The 21,471-nt window shown below is 50.0% G+C and overlaps 1 long non-coding RNA gene across 1 annotated transcript in view; it reads right to left on the reverse strand.

Moving 5' to 3' along the window:
- Positions 1-17,914: 17,914 nt before the first annotated feature.
- Positions 17,915-21,471, reverse strand: part of LOC101902700 (uncharacterized) — a 116,223-nt gene continuing 112,666 nt past the window's right edge. The window contains exon 6 of the long non-coding RNA XR_001502288.3: positions 17,915-18,636. This is a non-coding gene — a long non-coding RNA (uncharacterized lncRNA). The remainder of the gene's footprint in view (positions 18,637-21,471) is intronic.

The following is a 21,471-nucleotide window of genomic DNA, read 5'->3' on the forward strand; positions in this document are numbered from 1 at the left end:
CTGCTGGTGGGTGTTTATAGATGTCAGGCTGACCCTGTGTCCCTAAGACTGTCTTACTGGACCCTTCCAGTGGATAAGACCCCAGGAGATCTGTTTACTGGCAGGTAGAAAAGGAGTTAAGGGTCAACAGTAAATGATACCGAGCTTTTGTGTTCAACACTTAATCTTTCTCTCTTCTTTAAAAAAAAAAAAATCCTCTCTCACTTTTTAAATTTCTGTTGCTATCCCTGAATTGGGTGTTTGCTAAGCTACCCACTCTAATATTTTTGCCTGGAGAATTCCATGGAGAGGAGCCTGGTAGGATATAGTCCATGGGGCTGCAAACAGTTGGACATGACTGAGCAGCTAACACACACACGTACACGCACGCACACACACACACACACACACGATATGCTGTGGTCTGTTCGTGGGTTGTTTTGGAGTGCTCAGGTGCACAGGCTGAGCTGAAGAGTGAAGATTTTGTTTTAAGGATGAAGTATATCCCTTTTCCTGGCCTTCTCAGAGCATAGGCTTTTCAGGCAAATAGCTTAGCTTGGGCTTCCTCACTTCACCCCTGCCTCTCATCTGGTAGCCTAGTAAACAGTATGTGAGGCATTTCATCCAAGCATCAGAGCAATTATGAAAATACTCCTGAGATTAAGCTCACATCTGCAGCCTAAACTGCAAACATCTCACCTCCCTCCACCGTCCCGGTGTCATCTGATCTCAGTTCCCTCAAGGTGACTAAGAGTCTAGTCATTAATATAACACCCACCCGCTTTATTGGGGCTTACCGTCAGAAAGGTCTGTTTCCAGAAACTGCCTGCTCTGAGGGCAGCTGCAGGGCTGGCCCTGCTTGGCCATTGCACAAGTCCGTGCATTGTCTTTGTACCAGAATCACTTTCCCAACCTGAGTGCCAACGGCAGATTGCGGTCCTTGTTCTACGTGGCGGGGAGGAAAGGCTTGGTTTTAAGTTACATGATGGGGGAATTAGACTTCGAGAAGCTAGCACTCGATCGTCCACACTCCCACCTTTCCAACAATGCTGGGACCATGGGGTAGAAACGTGATGACGGTGAGCCTGACAATGGTGCCACACTACTGCTATCATGAAACACAGAGGAGAGAGAAATGAGCCCCACGGAGAAGCATTCATTCACACCCGGAATATGGGCAATTCCGTAGGACGAGTGCTCCAGTTTCTTCAACAGCCAAATGACCTGTGAGAGGTGGGGAGAAAGGGAGGCTGTTACAGACATTCTTTTAGGGCTAAAAGAGGTGGCTCAAACCCAGAGAGGCAGCAATGACAGGTGGGGGAGTCGGCCAGGGGTCAGGGGTCAGGGGTCACTGTCTACACTGACTGCCTTTCCCAGGTCCTGCATTTACCTGTGCTGAGGTCCCCTTCCGTGGGAGACCTTCTTTGGCTGCTTCTCCCTAATCCAAGTGAGATGGTGTATTTCCACTCAGTGCTCCGATACTGGCATGAGGTCTGTAACTGTGTGTGGAAATTATCCATATCTGTTTGACTTTTTAAAAAATTCAAGGCAACCGCAGATCCACATGCAACTGGAAGAAATCAAATGCAATGTTATTACACGCATAGGTTTATGGGTTTCAGGATGCAGACCATTTTTGTCACCAGGATCCTGTCCCTCCTCGAGTCTTTTGTAATTGCCCTGTGACTCTCTGTTTTCCCTCGTGATTCTGACAGCATCTTGACCCAGGGGGTCTTATGTTTCACCTCTGTTTCCTGGTTCAAGCAAACTCCTCCAACCAGCACCTGACTTCCAGTGCTCCTGCGGGAAAGCTTGTGGAATAGACTCAAATTGGACCACAGTGAGAGAGTAGCAAAGGCAGCATACTTTTCAGAAAGGCTTTGGCCAAGAGGGACAGAACTGTCTCCAGGTACACAGAGCTAGTGACACAGTCTGTGGGCTCTTTTCCTCTAGAGGACGGCGGCGATCTCAGTGGCAACCCCGGCAATCGCCTTGCCTTAAACTATCGTCTTCTCGGTTGATTCAAACAGAAACCTGCACTAAGGGAAGGACAGATCTCTCTGCAAAATGAACACGTGCACACCTGACTTGTTTTTTAGTTCTAATCCTGTCTCTTTTGTGTCATCTTTCCACGAATATGGGGGCTCTGAGGTTAATGCGCTTGAAAATGAGGGACTTGTGGTGATTCTGGCCACGGGGACACCTCCCCTGCTGGGGACAGCTGAGCCAGGAATGGGGAGGTCGTCAGCAAGAGTGCTGGGGTTTTTCTTTAGACTTCCTTGTGAGCCTTGGAAGAAGGCCTGCTTTCCTTCACTGGCCTCCAGCCCACTCTAGGTTTTCATCCTACCAATGGCAGGATTTTCAGAAACCATCTTGAGGAGCGGGGACCCTGAAATTACCCCCAAGGACTTGCTCATATGCCTCAGTGTGGCATGAAGACACAGATGACGCATCTGAGTCCCTGGGTCTTGATGAAGGAAGGAATACCCCAGTATGTAAGGGGACCCTGAGTTTCCCCAAGTCTTGAAAGGGAGTGACCAGTTGACCCTGACTGAAATCATTAAGTGTCAGATCTTTACTCACTGAAAGCTTGTCCCGTGTCAGGCTTTGTGTTACCTGGGTAGTGTGCTCAGTTGCTCAGTCACGTCCGACCCTTTGGGACCCCATGGACTGTGGCCCGCTACGTTTCATTCCATCTGCCTGTTCATTCATCCATCTGTCTGTCCATCCTCCCATTTTTATGCACAAGCTGCAACTCTCTTTCAGTAGCTCCAGGGGACACACGAAAGGCCACTGAAGCAGTAGCTTTTTGAGCTTCTTTGCAGTATCTTCCAGGCACAAGCACACCGTTGCCTCTTAGATACAATAAGAACGTAAGCCCCTCTGAATATACGTAAAACAGCTTATTGGTGACCAAAAGAACTCCTGTTACTTTCCTCCTGTTCTAAGAAAACACCCTGAAGAATCCGACAGAAAAGTAACGCTCTTACTTGGATACGCGCCTCGCAGCTGCCAGCCCTGAGTGTACTTTGTGTTTTGGTTTTCCAGAATTGCAAATCTCACCGAGTATTATTTATTCATTTTCCCCCTCACTGGTATCTATTCACCTCTCTGGGGGAATCTACTTCCTGTGGAGTTCCCTGTGATTACCCCACTCCACTTGAGGAAGAAGAGAATTTCTCCCAAACAGCCTCACCCAGCCTTCCTGAAGCTCCGTCATGATGGGGCACGCCTCACAGACAGAAGTGTACCTCGACTGGCTCATTGTCACTGATGTCCCGCCGTTCCGTGAGAACCGACGGTTTGGGATGGAATGGGATGTTTTCCTGAAGGTTTATAGCTGTGTCTTCTGAGCCCAGTTTAGGGTTCTCTGGCACCACCGGATGAACGCACCCATCGTTCTGCACCTTGCGGATCTTTTCCAGCCATTAGAACTGAAATCCAACTCTCTGGTCACCTAATTTCTCCAAATACAGTGACACAGTCTCATTGCAAGCACCCTTATTGCCAAATCCTTGTCTATAGAGGTCTGGCACCAATTCTGATGTTATGCAACAGGAATTGGGAAGAGAATACACACACTAAACCAATGGAAGGAGAAAAGACACAGGGGAAAAAATAATAAAGCCGGGGCTTGACACTGTGCTCACGTTGTCGTGCGGGCACAGAGAATGGAGACATTCGGTGGGAGTGAGAAAGAACGGCAGGGCCGGGTCAGCCCTGGGCTGTTCTGAAGTTAAAGCCACGGACCCTTATAGAACTTACAGGGTTGGGGGGTCACTACAGAGGACATCCTCGGGGCGGGGCTTTTCCATTGTTCTAAGGGAGTAGGTACTGACACTTTGTCTTAACTCATCTTTCTGCATGAGATGTTCAGGGATCGTTCCTCTCTGTAAAATGTCAGAGCTATATCAGAGGATCACAGGCCTGCATCTTAGAAGTCTATAACCCTGTATGTGGAGCCCATCAAAGCTGCTTCTGTTTCAGAGCAGGTGGGAGGACCCCCACACGGCGCTTGACGCGTGGCTGCTGAAAATTGGTTCCCTTCTTATTTCCAACTTGGGAGGCACTGGGAGGAGTCAGTGTATCTGCTGGAGGTACCACTCCCATTGTAGAAACACTTTATTTCAATCGGTCATCCACCAACCTGGGACCTATCATGACAGCTAAGAACCCTCTGGCCCAGAGCTTTCAGTTTCCCATTCACAGAGCAAGCCCTGCCTGAGCCACAGCGGGGCGGTGGGGCTGGGAGAAGACCATGACCTTCCTGAGCCCTGGTCTATACTCTTTGCAAGAGATGAATGACCCCCTCCTCTTCCTTGTCCCCACTGAGATGGTGACTTAGCTGAGACGGGAGCTCCCCTCTTCCCCGGGAGGCTCCCTTCCAGGTGAGATCTGTGATGAGTCTGACGCTCGTGTTTAGTGTTATTACTGATCATCGGCTTTCTGAGCGAATTCATAGAAATGTGTGACTCGGCTTGTTTTCGCTTCTGAGAACGGAAGGTTGAGTGCCTGTTCCTTGGAGGAAGTTCTGTGGCTGAGAGAGAAAGAAAATCATGTACCAGAGAGACCTCCTCCCCAGCTGCTGTTTGGTTGCACGGCGCTAATGAGCCAGGTTCCAGTTGGCCTGGAGTCTGGGAGTTAACAGGAAAAGTCACTCTGTGGAGGTGAGATGGTCCACGGGTTTCCCTGGTCAGCCTCCTGGGGACTTCTGCACCACGTGGGCTCAGCCTGCTGGTAACAAGGTGATGGTTACCAGCCTGTTGGTTTTCTCAGAGGCGATTGCTGGGCAGCTCCATCTGGGCGCCTGAGCTGGTAACCAGGAAGTTGGGGGGCAGACCACAGCCCCGCTTCTGCCCCTGCCTGTGCCCAGGAGGAAGAAACAGGTCACGGCCCCACTGTCGGTCAACCACAGTGGGCCACCTGCCAGGGTGGGGTGGGCGATGGGGCCTGGGAACAGAGGGCATGCGTGAGGCCACAGCCTGGGCACTGCAGCCTCCCCGGGCGCCGGGTCACCCAGCGGGGCACGGGGCAGCCTCTCGGGGCCGTGCTAGCATCCTGCTCAGACCAGCGTGAGGTGCGCAGCCTCCCACATGGGCAGCTGGCATGACTGTGGGCGAGGGCAGGCACGCAGGGCACCAGGAAGAGGTGGAGGCTGGGGAAACAACAGCCGCCTCCTCTCTGCCTCCCCTGATGGGAAGTCAGGGCGGGGCGGAGGAGGAGGGGGGATCTGGTTGAGGGCAGGGAGCCACCAAACCACTTGGCCTTTGAAAGATGGGACTTGAGGGCTAACCGAAGCCTTGAGAAATCCCAGGAGAGCACCCAGGTCCCTGGGCTCCAGTGCAGACTTCAGATGAGGTTTGAATGGAAGAAAAGAAAATAATGATCCAAGGCCCTTATTTCCCTTCCCCATACCCCCAGCACATGGTTTATAGGGGCCCCCATTAAAGGCCTGCCTGGTGGCTCAGTAGGAAAGAATCCATCGACCATGCAGGAGACTCGGGTTTGATCCCTGGGTCTGGAAGATCCCCTGGAGGAGAGCATGGCAACCCACTCCAGTATTCTTGCCTCAAGAACCCCATGGACAGAGGAACCTGGTGGGCTATGGTCCATGGGGTTGCAAGGAGTCAGACATGACTGAGCGACTAAACAGCAGCAATAACGATAAAGGCCAGCAGCATCTTAATCACGCACTCACCCGGGTCACTCACGTGCAGCACGAACCCACCCAAGCATCAACGGACGCTTCTCGAATCACCCTCTGAATACATCTGTTATGGTTCATCACTGACTATTTATCTCCATACACCCGTCAGCTCTTGGAGGGCAGGGAGGAGGGAATCTCATCTTTATCCCCTTTAGCTCCAAAGGAACATGGCTTATCACATGAATGAAAAGTCGGTCACTCTGGAAATGAGCAATCGCTGTGGATGTTAAGCCAGTCTTACTGGGGTGCTCTCTGGGGCCAGAGGGCATCTCCTTGTCTCAGGGTCCAATGAGGAAAGCCATGTTCTGCACCAGTCTCGAACAGCCCTGGAAGGACAAAAGTGCATTCATTATCTGTCAGCATAATTCAAACCAGATTAAAACGCACCCTTCCTCCCCAAATGACATAACTTGATGCCTAATGTTAATGAATTATGTGTTCCTGGGTGTTGTTTTTTTTTTATTCTATCTTCATTTCTCATCAGCACAAAAGAATGTTCTTTCTCTTTCTGACTTTACCAGAAATGACACTTAACTTGAGCACGAAAAGCTAAGATAAGTTTCTAAGTAAAGGAAGAACCATCATTTTCTCGCTGTACGTTGACGGCGAACTGGGGAAAGCCATCTGCAATCAGAATGTACCACATCCTTCCCATGAAAAACCCGCGGCATTTGTGATGCTCTGTTGTCCCGAGCCTGTTCCCCCAGCATCCCTGGGGTCAAAGGTCAAGTTCTTCCAGCAACCAAGAATGAAGAGGTCACCAAGAAGACGGTTTCCTGATTCATCTAAAAACAGCAAAGGCCCTTCCTCAAAGTGTCCCCCCACCCCAGCTCACACTCCAGTAAGAAGAAAGAGGGAGATGTGGGGGAGAACCGTCAGGAAGGTCCTGGCTATGAACACATGTGAGGAAGAGGCCAGAGCAGCAGCATCAAGTGGGAGACCAGGCGACAGCCTCTGTTGCTGGCTTTCCTGCCCCACACATGTCATCAGGAGCCAAAGTCTGTGGATCCCACCCTGGGTCCACCCCCACCCATCATTGTGCACTGACCACATTAAAAAAAAAAAAAAGCAGCTCTATTGAGATAAAATTCAGATACCATACATTTAAAGTGTAGTGCACAATTCAGGTTTTTTTTTTTCTTTAAATATATATGCACAAAGTTGCACAACCCTTCATCCCTATCTAATTCCAGAGCATTTTCATCACCTCCCCCTAAACCAGTCATCCATCACTTTCCAATTCTCCTTCTTCCCAGTGATCACCAATCCACTTTCTGCCTCTATAGATTTGCCAGTTCTGGACATTTCATATAAACAGAGTCATACAAAAGGGAGTTCTCTGCATCTGACTTCTTTTACTCAGCTTAATGCTTTCAAATTTCATCTGAGTTGTAGCACGCGTGTGTGTCCTTCATTCCTTTTCATGGCCAAGTAATAGTCCATCGGACACCATGCTCTGCTGAGCCATCCACTAGTTGATGAGCGTCTGGGTTGTTTCCACCCTTGGTCATTGTGAATAAAATTGCTGTGAACAGCTGCTGTGTACCAGGTGTTGGGTGGACACATGTTTTCATTTCTCTCTGGTCAGTACCTGGGAGTGGGATTACCGGGTCACACGAGGACATAATGTCTGAGGAACGGCCCCACTGTTCTCTGTCCTCTGCATCTTCTTTTTCTGGGACCACACTGTGGCCTCACGAGTGGTCTCTTTGGTCCCAGTGTCGTCCCCTCCCTCTGGTCAGGTCTCCTGACCCCAGCAGTCGGGAGCAGAGTCTCTCGCCCGACAGACACCTTTAGAGCCTGTACAGGAATCCAGAGGGATGGAGTCCTGTCCATCAGCTGACATTGAAGCATCAGCTGGGGCGTGGCTCTCACTGCTGCAGCAGCTCATTACACTCGGGAAGAAGCAGAGCTTTGGTCCCGAAGGTTCAGAGGTGTCTTCCCTGGTCTTCCTCCCCGCCCCCATTGATTATTCTCCAGTCACTGTGGCCTTCCTTGGTCACCAGCTCTTTCCTGCCTTGAGCCTCTGCAGACACCATTTATTTATTTTTTAAAATTTATTTTTAGTTAGGGGATAATTGCTTTAAAATATTGTGCTGGCTTCTGCCATACCACGTGAATCAGCTGTAAGTATACATACATCCCCTCCTCTTTGAACCTCCCTCCCAGTGACCCCATCCCTGCCCTCTAGGTTGTCACAGAGTGCTGAGATGAGCTCCCTGTGCATAGAGCAACTTCCCACAGCTATTTTACATATGGTAATATGCTACTCTCTCAATTCGTCCCACCCTCCCCTTCCCCCCGCTATGTCCAAAAATCTGTTCTGTGTCTGCGTCTCTATTCCTGCCCTGCAAATATGTTCATCAGTACCTTTTCTAGATTCTGTATTTATGTGTTAATAGATGATACTTGTTTTTCTCTTTTTGACTTACTTCACTCTCACACCATTTATTTTGCTTTCTCTGCTTAGATTAGAACATGCCATTCTTCACAAAGCCAGCCAGACGAATGAGTAAATAAATTGAATTCAGTATATTTAATATATTAACTTGCTCAAGGCCACACAGCTGGTTGATGGCAGACTCCCCACCGGATTCTTGTATCAAAGGCTTTCTCTTGTTTGTTTGTTTTAAACCTCTCCTCCTTCTAGGTGATCACCTAATATATCAACCTGTATTACAGACCTTTCTATTAACCTCTGGATCAAGCCTTCTTGACCTCCGCACTGTGGATATTTGGGGTTGGATAATTCTTGGTGGAGGAGTTTCTGGATTCCTAGCTTCCATGCGCTAGATGCCAGTGGCAACCCCTGCCCCCCAAACCTCCCAGCTGTAACAACCCAAAATACCTCTGGCCATTGCCGAAGCGCTGCAGGGTACAAAGCCGTCCAGTAGAGAACCACTGCCCTATAGTTGTTGTCTTCTTCAGTGAATGTTGGAGCTGAGACTAGTCAAGGGCCTTTCCAACCCCTACTTACCAGATAGAATTCTACCCAATTCCCCTCCTTTTTTAAAAAAACAATTACATACTTATTTGGGGATTTTTAACTGCAGCATGTGAACTCTTAGCTGCGGCATATGGGATCTAGCTCCCTGATCAGGGATCAGACTCGGGCCTCCTGCATCGGGAGCGTGGAATCTCAGCCACCGGACCACTAGGGGAGTCCCAATCCCCTTTAATAAGGCAAGAAATGAGCCCTTCTATGAATTTTAGAAGAAATGTGAACAAGGCTGAAAATCGAGAGAGTCTGCAATTGAGCCACAGTAAATGAGAATCTGATATGCCAGATTCCTCATTCTTCCAGAATTTTGGTCCATTAACACCAGCTTGGTGGGCTCCTAACCCTCCTGGATCAGGCAGGCAAGGTGATCTTGGCCCTTGAGCCATTTCCTCACTGTACTTTTCTGGGCAGTCTGGATCATCCTTTTCAGAGATCAGAACTTCAGAGTCACAGGAAGGGACTGAAGAGATGAACAGAAGGAGACGCCGTGACAAAGGGGTCCATTTCAAGAGCTCATGTTCATGTTCAACAGCCTGTGCCTCCCTGCATCCTCAGTCTGAGGACTGAGTCTGAGAAGCTGAAATGAACACGACTGCTCCAAGCTGGTGACTTTGCAAACCAGGATGCTCCCCGCTCCTGCACTGCTATTCAAACTTGGATGGAACTAGGGGCTCCATTAGTAACCACCGGGAAAATAGGAGTCTTCTTAGCTGGCGATGACCAAATAACAAGAGTCATCTTTTTCCCCCTGGTAGAATCAATAAATTTGCATGATGCATATTAAATGTTTAATTAAAAACCCAATGCAAAAGCATTTTCAGGAAGTTATAAAAGGCCTTTGGAGGAGGTCGGAAGCCAGGGGTTCTTGGAAGGTTATCAAGCGTGCCGCTTCCCATCAGACACCAGGTTTCATCTTTGTTTTGTTTCTCTCTGGAAACAAAGAGAGATGTTGTTTTGCTGAGGACTGCTAACACGACAAAGGGCTGAGACTTCAAGGGTCGAACCACCAAACTCCCTCCAGCCAGAGTCCATCTCCTTGCCTCGCCTGCAGGGGGAAAGGACTTGGGCACTGAGAGCGCAGAGCTCGTGTTGGAGAAACATCAAGATCCCAAGAGCAATTTGAAGCTGAAGGGGAAAGTGCTTAGAGCCAGAATTCTGCTCCTTTGGCTGTAATTGCCAGCAAGATTTCCTGGGGCCTCGGAGCCGAGCAGAGAAGCCGGGCTCAGATGACGCACCCCAGGTACTCTGACACTGCAGGATGAAGCCTTATTTAGTAGCTGTATTAATTGAATCCTCACTTCGCATGGATGGATGGAATTCATATCAGGATGGCCCCTCACTGCTGGAGATGTCCTTTGCTGCTTGTCTCTGCCCTCCAAAATAGGAACTCACTTCATCGCTGATTTTTTTCACCATTTACTCATTCACTCCTGCATTTGTTCACGTGCTCACTTCTTCCATTAAAGCCAATTTGGAACCTTCTGTATGTGTCCTAAAGTCAACCCTGATCTCCTAAACACTAGGCACTGTTCTAAGCGATTTACATGCACCATCATCTCTAACCTCCAGGAGTCTTTTGAAAGCAGAGGGTTTTCTCCAGCCGGAAGCAGGAGGTGAAGTTGGAAAGATGCAGTGCCCAAGAAGGATTTGACCTGCTGTCATTGACCTGAAGATATCAGTGGGGCAGGGGAGGGGCGTGTGAGAAGGAAGGTGGGTGCTCCCCAGCCGCATCGTGGTTCCTCCCTGACAGTCAGGCCTCATTCCCACCGCTACAGAGAAATTCATTCTGCCAACAAGCTGAGCGAGCTTGAAAGCAGATTCTTCCCCAGGGCCTCCAGTGAAGCACTTGGCACCCTGACTCTGGGCTTGGACGAGCCCCTGCACGGCTGAGCCCACTCGGACTCCAGACCAGCGGAACCGTGGGGTCACTGCTGGGCGCCGTCTCCAGCTGAGAAGCCTGCCGTCTTCACTGTGCAGCATTCATGGTTACCGTGGCTGATGGACTCGTTTCAGTCTCACAATGGGCCGCCAAGCTGAATATCGTTGTCTCTTGCTTATAGGTGAAGACACTGGTGTTCAGAGGACTTAAGCCCACACAGATTGTGGTCAGGGCGGGAGGGAGAGATTCAAACCGCATGGTCTGCCGACTACATTTCCGAGGTTTCTCAACCCGTCCATTCAACGGGCCTCACAGAGGTCCATGGTGGGTGGACGAGTGGCCATCCTCTCTGTGTGACCCTCTGGCATTGGCAGTGAGAGATCCCAGGGGTTGGAAGGATGCAGGATGGATGTCCCATATAGCCCCTGGGTGTGAGCAGAAGCAGCCTGGTGGGCTGGAGCCGGATGGCACAGAGGTGGGGGCCTCAGGGAAGAGGGGAGCAGGTGGCAACAGAGGTTCCAGCAAAGGAGAGAAAATGGAGACTGCAGTGAGGCCGGGGTGCAGCAGCCTCTCCCATGGTCAAGAGCATGCACTCCAAAGGCCCAGAGTGGCAGCAGGCTCTGTGACGGGGCACACCCCAGTCCTGGGGAGGGGAACCAGCCCCCCACGCCGACCTCTGACGGCTGTCATTCAAGGCTGTCGCGGTTCCTGCCGGCCACATTCAAGGCTGTCGCGGTCCCTGCCGGCCACAGCCGCTTGGCTGGCTTCCACACTGCTCTATCCTGGGGGTCAGAGGTCACACATCAAAGTGCTTTGTCCTGGCCCGCGTGCTCCGTGGCTCACCTGATGCTTACCTTCCGGGAGCGGGCCAGCTGTGTTCTGGAGAAAGATGAAGCCGAAGCACAAGGAGCAGGGTTCTAAGGCTTGACCTCTTGAGCATCTTTAGAAATCATAGTCATCCTTTCCTTTCCTGATTATGACAGTGTTTTCTGCTCCTTACAGAAACGTTGGAAAGTACAAAAAAGGAGAAAGAATAAAGGGAAAAGAACCACTTATAAGCAGTGATTGCTAATAGGGTTTTCCTCCAAATTATTTTTTTGAGTAATGAACATACAAAATGTATACACAAGTAAGCAGGGGTAAGATGAAAGGGTAGGATTGGCCTGGGCACTGAGTACACTTTGAGAGTATATCTCAATCGGCCACCTAACACTTAATCATGTGATCATGAAAGAATTTATTTCCTTTATCGAGGGTCTTTAAAATACTTTCTAATTTTTTCTGTAATATACACAGAGCTTTGATTTCCACCCTTGTCCATAATTTCTGAATATCTGATCATCTCCATAAGAGAGAGAGAGAGAAAACGGGTTACCAGGCTGTGATGGTTAATTTCGTGTGTCAGCTTGAGTGACCCTAGCTTACCCAGAGGAAACATTATTTCGGGGGGTGTGAGAATGTTTCTGGAGGAGCTTATTAGCATTTGAATGTGTGGACCCAGTAAAGTAGATGCCCTTCCCAGTGTGGGTGGGCATGGGGGGGATCTGTTGAGGGGCTGAGTAGAACAAAAGGCAGAGGAAGGTGGAATTCACCGCCCCGCACACCCAACCTGCTCCTCTTCTGAGCTGGTTTATCTCTCCTCACCTCTCCCTTCGGACTGGGATCTACACAGTCGGTTCCTGGGGTGCTCAGACTGAATGATGCCTCTCGTTTTCCCGGGTCTCCAGCTTGCAGATTTTTGGAGAGACAGATAGGTATCCAATAAGATATACATACCTACTCTATGGGGTCTCTTTCTCTGAAGAACCCTGACTAATATCTAGGCTAACAGGTATACATATTTTGAGGTGTTGATATGACAAAGTATTTTCTACAAAACGTGTATCTGTCTTCCCATGCAGAAATGTAATGTGTCGCTAACATAATGTGTGTCATCATTTTTAAATATCAACATCCATTTGAATGACAGCATTTCCTGGTTCAAGAGGGAGGGGGCATATGTATACCTATGGCTGATTCATGTTGATGTTTGACTGAAAATAAAATTCTGCAAAGCAATTATCCTTTAATTAAAAAATAAAGTAATTAAAAAATAATAAATGCACGCCAAAAGCCTGCCCTGAATCATTTCCTTTGATGACTCCTCCACATACTTGCTGCACACCAATCTACACCAACCCTGTAGCCCAACCAGGAACAGCCCTCAAGTGTCTCCAAATTTAAAAAAATAAATAAACAAAAGGATTAACTGGGCAACTCTCTCTTTATGTATCTACATTGTTTACAAAGATATCCATGTTCACCTAATTACAGAGGACATAATTCAAATGAAGATCAAACGCCAAATAAACATTACTTCAAAATACAGGGCATTTTTTGAGAGCTATGCTTAAATCTCTGTCCGTACACTTTTCCAGTTAACTTTTTGTCCATAAGCTCCTACTCCTGGTTCACAGCTCAAGAACAGCAGGATCACTTAGCTGAATCTCTTTGGCGAACAGAAGGAGAGAACGAAGTTGACTGATTGTATACCTTGCATGCAATACTCTGCACCAGGCTCCACTGTGGATGTGCTTTTTTTTTTTCCTTAGGTCAAATGAGGTACTCTTTTCTACATTTCTGCACACAGGGAAATCAAGGTCAAAGTTCAGATGTTTGCCAAGGCCAGAGACCAGGATTGCCCTGAGGAGAGAAAAGACCTGAACAGAAGCCTGTCTGCTCCCAGGCACTCTGTCCCTTGGCCAACTACCCTAGAGACAGGTCCTGAAGCGGGTCACCGCCCACAGAAGCATCCGCAGCACTCAGGTAAGGTCCTCCCTCCCCTCCGGTTCAGAGCCCCCTCCCCTCCTGCCTTTTCAGGTCGGCTCCCAGATGGACCTCCTGAACCCAGGCACCCACGGCGGCCTTGGCTGTTGGTGAGGGGGCATGGGGGATGTCTCCAAACAGAGACGTCTACCCAGAGGACCTGAGCCCTGGAATAAGCCGGGGGAACAGGGCATCTCTCGGGTGCTGCTCCTCCTTTCCTGCTCCACTCTTTGCGTCCCCAGAGGGGACTGACTGCGTGAGCCCTGCCGTGCAAAAACTCTCCGGGGAGCGACACCTGCCCCAGAGGTCTCGCCTCCCTTCCAGCTGGGCCTACGCACGACCACGAGTGAGTCACAAGTGAAAGATGGAAGCGTCTCCCCCGGCTGCGGGCCCTGGGTCCCCAAACCACATCTCTGTTTTCATATATGTGTTGGGATGATTCAGCGGAAACTTCTGGTCAAACGGATCACCATAGCAACTTTCAGTAGACATCCAGCATGCAAATGAGACGGTGGAAAAGGCCGCTTTCTCCAAAGCCCCAGACCGTCCTCCTCGGAACCTGCCGGGGATTGAATTCTAGACCCTTTGAAGGTTTCACTCAGAGTCTGTGTCAAGGCTGGTCGGCACCTGGCTAGGTCTGCTGATGTCTTCAGATGCTGAGGTGAGAAAAACAAAGTCCCCGCGGTGGTTTCCACGCTCTGAACTGTTCGTCTCACAGGGAAGACGTCTATGGGGGAGCTAGGGGTTCACATTTTCTCTGTGTCATTTATAAGCTTCAGGATCCAGGCCAAACTATGCAAACTCTTTGAGCGTCAGGATTTTCATCTGTAAAATGGGGCTACAGATACTTTATGATGTGTCTGAAATGAGGACTGGAAAACGTTTGCATGTATTAGTCCCTCAATAAGTGGTAGTTACTGTACCGCCCTCTCTGGACCTTATGAAGCTTATTTTCTTTCTTCAGGGCCCATCTTTAATCCAATGCCAGTTACATGAAAACTGTGGTGTTGATCCCTAGGGATGTAAATGTCACGTGGCATCTGCTCTCAAGGGGCTCAAGAGCTGCTAAGAAGAGAGTGAAAGGGGGTCACGGGCATTTGGCAGGGTGGTGGGTCAAACAGGCTTGAATTAATCCTGAACGAACCCTCTCACTTAGAAAACTGCCCTATGCAGATTTCAACGTGAAAAGCCAATGAGGTGTTGGAGAAAGAGAAGTAATTTTATTTTATCAACACATTTTTGACTGTACCAGATAGGGCTATCTTTGGCTACAAGAAACAGAATAATTAATTAATGGGGATTTAGTCTTCTCCTCCGTCCATGGGATTTTCCAGGCAAGAGTACTGGAAAATCCCACGGACGGAGGAGCCTGGTGGGCTGCAGTCCATGGGGTCGCTAAGAGTCAGGCACAACTGAGCGATTTCACTTTCACTTTTCACTTTCCTGCACTGGAGAAGGAAATGGCAACCCACTCCAGTGTTCTTGCCTGGAGAATCCCAGGGATGGGGGAGCCTGGTGGGCTGCCGTCTATGGGGTCACACAGAGTCGGACATGACTGAAGCGACTTAGCAGCAGCAGCAGCAGCAAGCTTCCCTGATGGCCCATCAGTAAAGAATTTGCCTGCCAATGCAGGAGACTCAAGTTTGATCCCTGGGTCAGGAAGATCCCCTGGAGAAGGAAACAGCAACCCACTCCAGTATTCTGGGAGATCCCGTGGACAGGGGAGCCTGGGGGGCTACAGTCCATGGGATCACAAAAGAGTTGGTCACGACTGAGCTGCTAAACAACAATAAAGAAAGGTTAATGTTCTGTCTCACACACACACACACACACACACACACACACACACACACACAAATGCACAAACAATTCTGGAGGTAGTTGATTGATCTCAGTAGTTCAGTGGCTTACAAGTAGTTCTCTCTCTCTCTCTCACACACACACACACACACAAATGCACAAACAATTCTGGAGGTAGCTGATTGATCTCAGTAGTTCAGTGGCTTACAAGTATCAAGGTCAACACCTCACTGTCTCTGCAATTCTCATCTTTCCCTCCTTGCTATCGCCTCCTCTTCCCAAGGTTTGCTGCTGAAGTTCCAGCCATCATGTTTGCATTCCAAGATGGTAAAAACAAAAGGGAAATTGACGGTACCATTGGAATGTTTATTTTACTTTTGAGAAATGAGTCACAAAGCCATTCCTAGCCCTAAGAATACTGAATGAGCAAAGTGACTTTTTTTTTTTTTTTTTGCATAATCAGCTTCTATAGCGGAAACAGATATAATTGAAGGAGCGGAGCCAGTCAACCTATACTACCTGATGTATTCCCTTCAGAGTCATTTATGTTAGGACTATCCATTTAAATATGATTTGTACAGAATTTGTGATATAATTCTAGAATTAGGCAAAGTAATGGCCTCTACTTTTAAGAGTTTAGACATGGGTAGGTACTCTTTGCCTTCCTCTAGGAAGTCCCAGAAGACTGTCTTGCCTTCCTTCAAAAATCACAAGCTGAATAGTCGCTGTGGAGCAGGCATCATTTCCCAAGCTCTTGGGTGCACGTATGGCACGAGGGCAGACCCTGCAGAGGGGCAGCAAACTACACAAAAGCCACCTTCCTGACCCAAGACCTCCCCGCCTAGTTGGGAGGCTGCCGCTACACCAGCCAGATGGGCGCACGTCCACTGGGTTACTGCATGACGACTTTCAAGGTGCTTTCATACAGCCTCCTCAGCCTTAGAGAGCCTGATGAGAGCTAACACTGGGTAGCCGCCTCATCACTTAACCTGATGAAATGTTGCGTCATCCCCCTTGACTGGGGACCCCAGGAGGAAGCATGTTGTAACCCACAGGGTCTGCACTCTGCCCCTTCACGTAGCTCAGCTCTCATTCGGGGGTCCAGAGTTTGTGGGGTGGCTGGGGAAGGCAGTGAGGTCCTGGTGAGGTATGGCAAAGGAGGCCCTGCTCCGGGGGTGGGGGACCTCCGGGCACCTGGGAGAAGCACAGCCATGTGACTCACATCTGACCCACAACTCTGTGTCTCTTGGGTCCTGGCAAGAAGGAGTGGACCTGGGGAACCAAGAGGAGTTTTGAGAAAGGGAATGCTGACAAGGCACAGGAACACAGGGTACAGAGGAGCCTGAAGGCCAAGTGTAGCTTCCTGGGGCTTCCACCCCCAGGGAGCCAGGACCACTTCCTGCTGCCGGGAAATGCAAGGGAAGGGCATGTGATTCCAAGACTCAGAGAAGAAGGGGGAGGAGAGGGAGAAACAGATGGGGACAGACAAGGAGATACAGGCAGAGATGAGAAGGGAGGAGTGGGGGGAAGGGAGAAGGCTGATTGACAGGGCAGCCTGACTCTGACTCTAGCCCTAACCTTCAGTCAAGAACACAAGTGATCCCGAGGGGAGGGAGACAGGCGCACACACACACCCCACCCCCCACCCAGTGTTACTCAGAGGCCTGACCCACATGGAACCCAGCGGGCTTGGGGAGCTCGCCCACATGCTCATCTCTGCCTCCTGGAGCCTAGACGCAAGAAGAGAGAAGCAGAGCATGGACCTGGCGGGGATAGAGCAGGGGTGGGAGAGGAGGTGGAGCTCAACAGGGACACAAAACTGAATCGGGAAAGAAGCTGCTGACACCCCTCCCCTGGCCCCTTGTGTGCCCACAGTGATCTCCACCAGCGAATGTTCCAGAAGCTTCTGCGGACCCCTTGAGGATGGGGCTCCTGTGTAGAATACGGCCCCTTGGCTGCGGTGAGCTCTGCCTTCATACTCGGCGCCTGACTGCCCACCCATCCTCACCATCCGGCCCAGGCATTGAATGTCCTGACGGAAGATGAGAAATAGTCTCAGTCGTGCCTCCTCTTAAACCCCTCCCCGCAGAGTTACCCTCTGCAGATGAACACGCAGAGCCAGTTTTCTCACTGTGCCTTTTTCATTAATAAAGTATATGATCCAGGGACTTGCCTGGTGGCCCAGTGCCTAAGACTCTGCGCTCCCAACGCAGGGGGCCCCGGGTTCGGTTCCTGCTCGGGGAGCCAGATCCCGCGTGCCGAGACTAAGAGGTCACACACCGCAACTAAAGATTCCAAGTGCCACAACCACAGCCCTGCGCAGCCAAATAAATCCAAATAAATAAATATTAGAAAAGACAATGCATGGAAAAGTAACTTACATGATCTAAACCATAGGAATATACGTCTCCTTAAAGGGATTCGGGTGGAACGAACAGTGTGTCAGAGGGAGATGTTTATATGTGTTTCTTTAAATCACTCCATGTCTCAATAATAGTGCATGGAGGAGTGGCATGGTCGGCAGGCGGTCAGTGATATTTAAAACAAAGGGTGAGTGGCAAAAGACAGGGAAAAGCGTGCAAACACATCAATTATAAGTGAATATGTTACGTGCATATTCATTTAACGATGTGTTTGCACTGGGGGCCAATTGATTCAGTCTCAATAGAGGCTACACCCAGTAGCCACATCTGCAGGTTAATGTGTTTGTTTCAAGATAACAGAATGAAAGTGATTCTGGAAGATTCTGGGCCATTCTCCCAAGCTGCTCCTACCCCGAAGACGAGGTGCAGCTTCCTGGCACTTGGGAAAAGAGCTTCTGGGAGTGGCCAGGTGTGTTCTGGTGCCTGAACTGGAGGCCCGGCCTCTTGGAGGATCACCAACAATCCCAACATCAAGTTTCAGGTTTGGCAAGAGGCACATAAAAATGTTCCCAAGGTGCAGAGTTCAAGAAAAAACCGCCTCAGCCACACAGGCGTCAAGGGAGATGGGCTCTGCCTCTCTCAGAAGGGTGGGACGCGGGCTGGGATTCTTTGGGAGCGGGTGTTGCCTCTGGCATGAGATGTGGGCCACCAGATAGCATCTCCCGGGATATTAACATGGCAGCAGAGAGCTCATGGGGTGTTCACTGGGGCCCGACGGAAAGATGGAAACAGATCAAATAATTTTGACGGAGCAGGTTTCAATCCTCCACCCCTCCCTCCTTGTTAGCACCATTCTGAGAGAAACAGAGAGACAGACAGAGACAGACAGAAAAAGACAAAGGCAGAGATGGAGAGAGTGGGAGACAGACAGAGAGAGAGGGGGATGGAGAGAGACCCCAGCGTGCGAGAACAGTCGTTTGTAGGCTGGGACACGCCGGCGGGTGGAGAGGACCTCGGAAGCGAGCACGTTTGCTCATCCCGTGGACGTGTCTTGAGCATCTTCATCTCAGCACCGAGCCCTGTCCTCCCAGAGATTTCCAGGCTGTGGACAGACAGACAAGCAAGTCTGAGCTTAGGACAGGAATAACACGTGTCCTGTGACATGTAAGCTGGAACGCCCCAGGCCCGGCGCCAAGCCGAATCTCAGTCAGGGCACGGGCCCTGGGTGTCAGCAAAGCAGGTCGCCCACCCACCCCCCGACCCCAGCGTTATTTTGCATTGACGGCAAATCAGTTGTTATCATGGGAACAGCTGAACTTTGCTCATTCACTTCCAGTCTGACAGTGCTGCCATTCCTAATTATTTGCAGGGGTCATCTTTCATCTCCTAGTTCTCAGAGTCTCTAAAAGGTTGCATGTGGTCATGTATGGAAACACAGATCCCCCAAACCTGGGGGTTTGGGGGGATATTTCGAAGAGAGGGTGATGCCTGAAAGGAGCTACTTATGCTTTACAACAAAACAGAGACTGAGTGGAAGAAATAGCACACCGAGCAGCCTGGAGGCTGGCATCCTGGCTTCATCCTCCCAGGGTTTCCAAGCCATCTCTTCCCATCCTCCATCCAAGTTTTTGTTGGGATGGGAGGGGACAGCTGGTGGTGGCCCAGAGGGTGTCAACGTTAGACAGCCCTGGACTGCACACGGCACAGAGTCTGGCCTTGACCGAGGGCTCCAGAAATGTTAGGCCTGTCGCTGCCCCTGCAGTTCATTTATTATTAGAGACACTTGTCTCTTGGAGACGCAGACTGTTGATATTCCTGCTGCACAGTCTAGGAGGAGGCCACGTGGGGCAGCCAGGATTCACAGAGCCACACCCATTCATGTACCCGGCAGTCACCAAACACCTGCTTTGTGGAAGGTGCGGAGCCCCAGAGGAGAGGCTGCAGTGGGCCTCATCTGACCTTGAGCCTCCTGCCTGCAGAGTTACCCCCGAGGCAGAACAGGCTGGGGTTACTTCTGACATGGACGGGAAAGCCCTCGGAGAACGAACGTGCACAGGGGCATGGTATTGGAGACCCAGAGCTCACGCAGAGAATGACCCTCGAAGCCATTCAGCTCCCCCAAAACAGAAGCTCCTTCTGCGAAACTCTCCCAAATGAATCTCACGCTGAAGCCAGAGCATCACTTTTTTGCTCTTTGCAAACATCTCCATCAGGAGCCTTCATGCTGTTGCCAATGGTATGTTAGGAAATAGTGAGCTGCCAGAATAGAAAAGAGCCAGGCACTGAGTGTCTACTAGGTGCCAAGTCCTGGCATTTCAGAGGCATGACCTGCTCTTGTCTTCTTAATTCTGGGTAGTTGGTGGAATTACCTCCCCAAATTATGGATGCAAAAATGGATGCCAACAGAGGTTAATTTTCTTCCTGGACATCCCAGAGCAGATGAGGGCTTTGTGAGAACTTCGCTCTGCGTGGCTTTATCCAGACGTTTCCTTCTCCTCCTGCTTACTGCAAAATTGGGCCAGGACAGTTACCCTGGACTTCAGCCAAAGGACCGCTACAAAACCACAGAAGGGAATGGCACCCAAGCTGTCTGCACACACTGACTCCTTTCCGTGGCCTTTCAGCGGAACCTGTGCTGTCCTGGGGAGAATCCCAAGCAGACTCGTGGCCAGAGAGGTCTCAACCTTGGCCCTTGCAGGTCTGGAGTTTGCAGAAAGAACAGGCTGCTTGGGATGAGGGAAGGTGATTACAACAGCGAGGTGGAGGAGGCCAGAAAGCAGCGGAGCCAAGGAAATGTTTGCTAGGGCAAAAGGTGTCTGAGGACTCCTTAGAAGGTTCCAGTGGTCTCAGAGCCGTGGGATACATGCCCGTTACATCATTACCCTATTTCTGGACACCACAGACCCAGCTCGATAGCCTGAGAAGGAAACCAGCCTGTGTTCAGAGTAAATAGTTAACACTTCTGGGCTGGAAGAGATGATTATTCAAAAGTTGGTCCCCACATACAAATGCAAATGACATCCAAAGACACATGAATGCTAATTTCTCCAACGAAGTCTGTAGACAAATGCTAGTCATTAGAAACATTTCCGCGCATTTATATTAGGCCGTCCTCTAAAAGACTTTTCAGACAAATATGTCATCAAGATATTCAAAACCATGTAATCTTATCCAAAGTTTCATCTATCAACAGTACAGTTTTCATCTCTTGCAGCTGTGTGTCAGAACGCTGGGGGAGATTACTCAGCTGATACGGCCGAGCCGGGAGGGGCCAAAGAGAAGTCTTGGGGGTCCGCAGAGCGCCCCGACAGGAAGAGCTGGGTTTTCAGAGTGCGTTAGGTCTCTTGGTGACAGGCAAGATCCAAGGCAGATGAGGAATGACCTCTAACAGGTCAGAGAGGAAGCACTCAGGGGTGTCTCTCTCCACCTTCCTGCCTTCTTCACACACGAGCATTACCGAGATGACAGATTAACTTAGAAGCAGAGTGACTGGGAGCTCAAGATCCTGTCTGCACCACCTTCTTCTGCAAGAGAAAACCTCAGGCCTGAACACTGTTCCCGGGGAGGCACGCGTGAGGGCAGAGGCTTAGGGTAAAGCAACAGGATGGCTCGGCGTTGAGCCGTTTCTCTGAGCCTGTGGGCATGTGTGCACTCCTACCATCGCTCCTCTCCTTCCTCTCTCATCCCCACTTCCCTGCCCTCTTCTTTTTGGGAAGGGTATTTGGTAAAAAGAGTGCCCACAGGGAGGCTTCATGCCATCCCTAGGCCTGCAAAAGTTGCTGTCAGTTGATTGTTTGCTGGGGGACCATTTGTGGTTGGGTGACTGTATTTAGTGTGTGGCTGCTGGTGGTTTTTGGCAGTGATGGAAGGACATTTCTTTGTAATTACACATGTATTAAATGAATCCATTAAATAACTTATTTATCTGTTAATCCAC

This window comes from Bos taurus, chromosome 18, assembly GCF_002263795.3.
Source record: "Bos taurus isolate L1 Dominette 01449 registration number 42190680 breed Hereford chromosome 18, ARS-UCD2.0, whole genome shotgun sequence".
NCBI classification, from domain to species: domain Eukaryota; kingdom Metazoa; phylum Chordata; class Mammalia; order Artiodactyla; family Bovidae; genus Bos; species Bos taurus.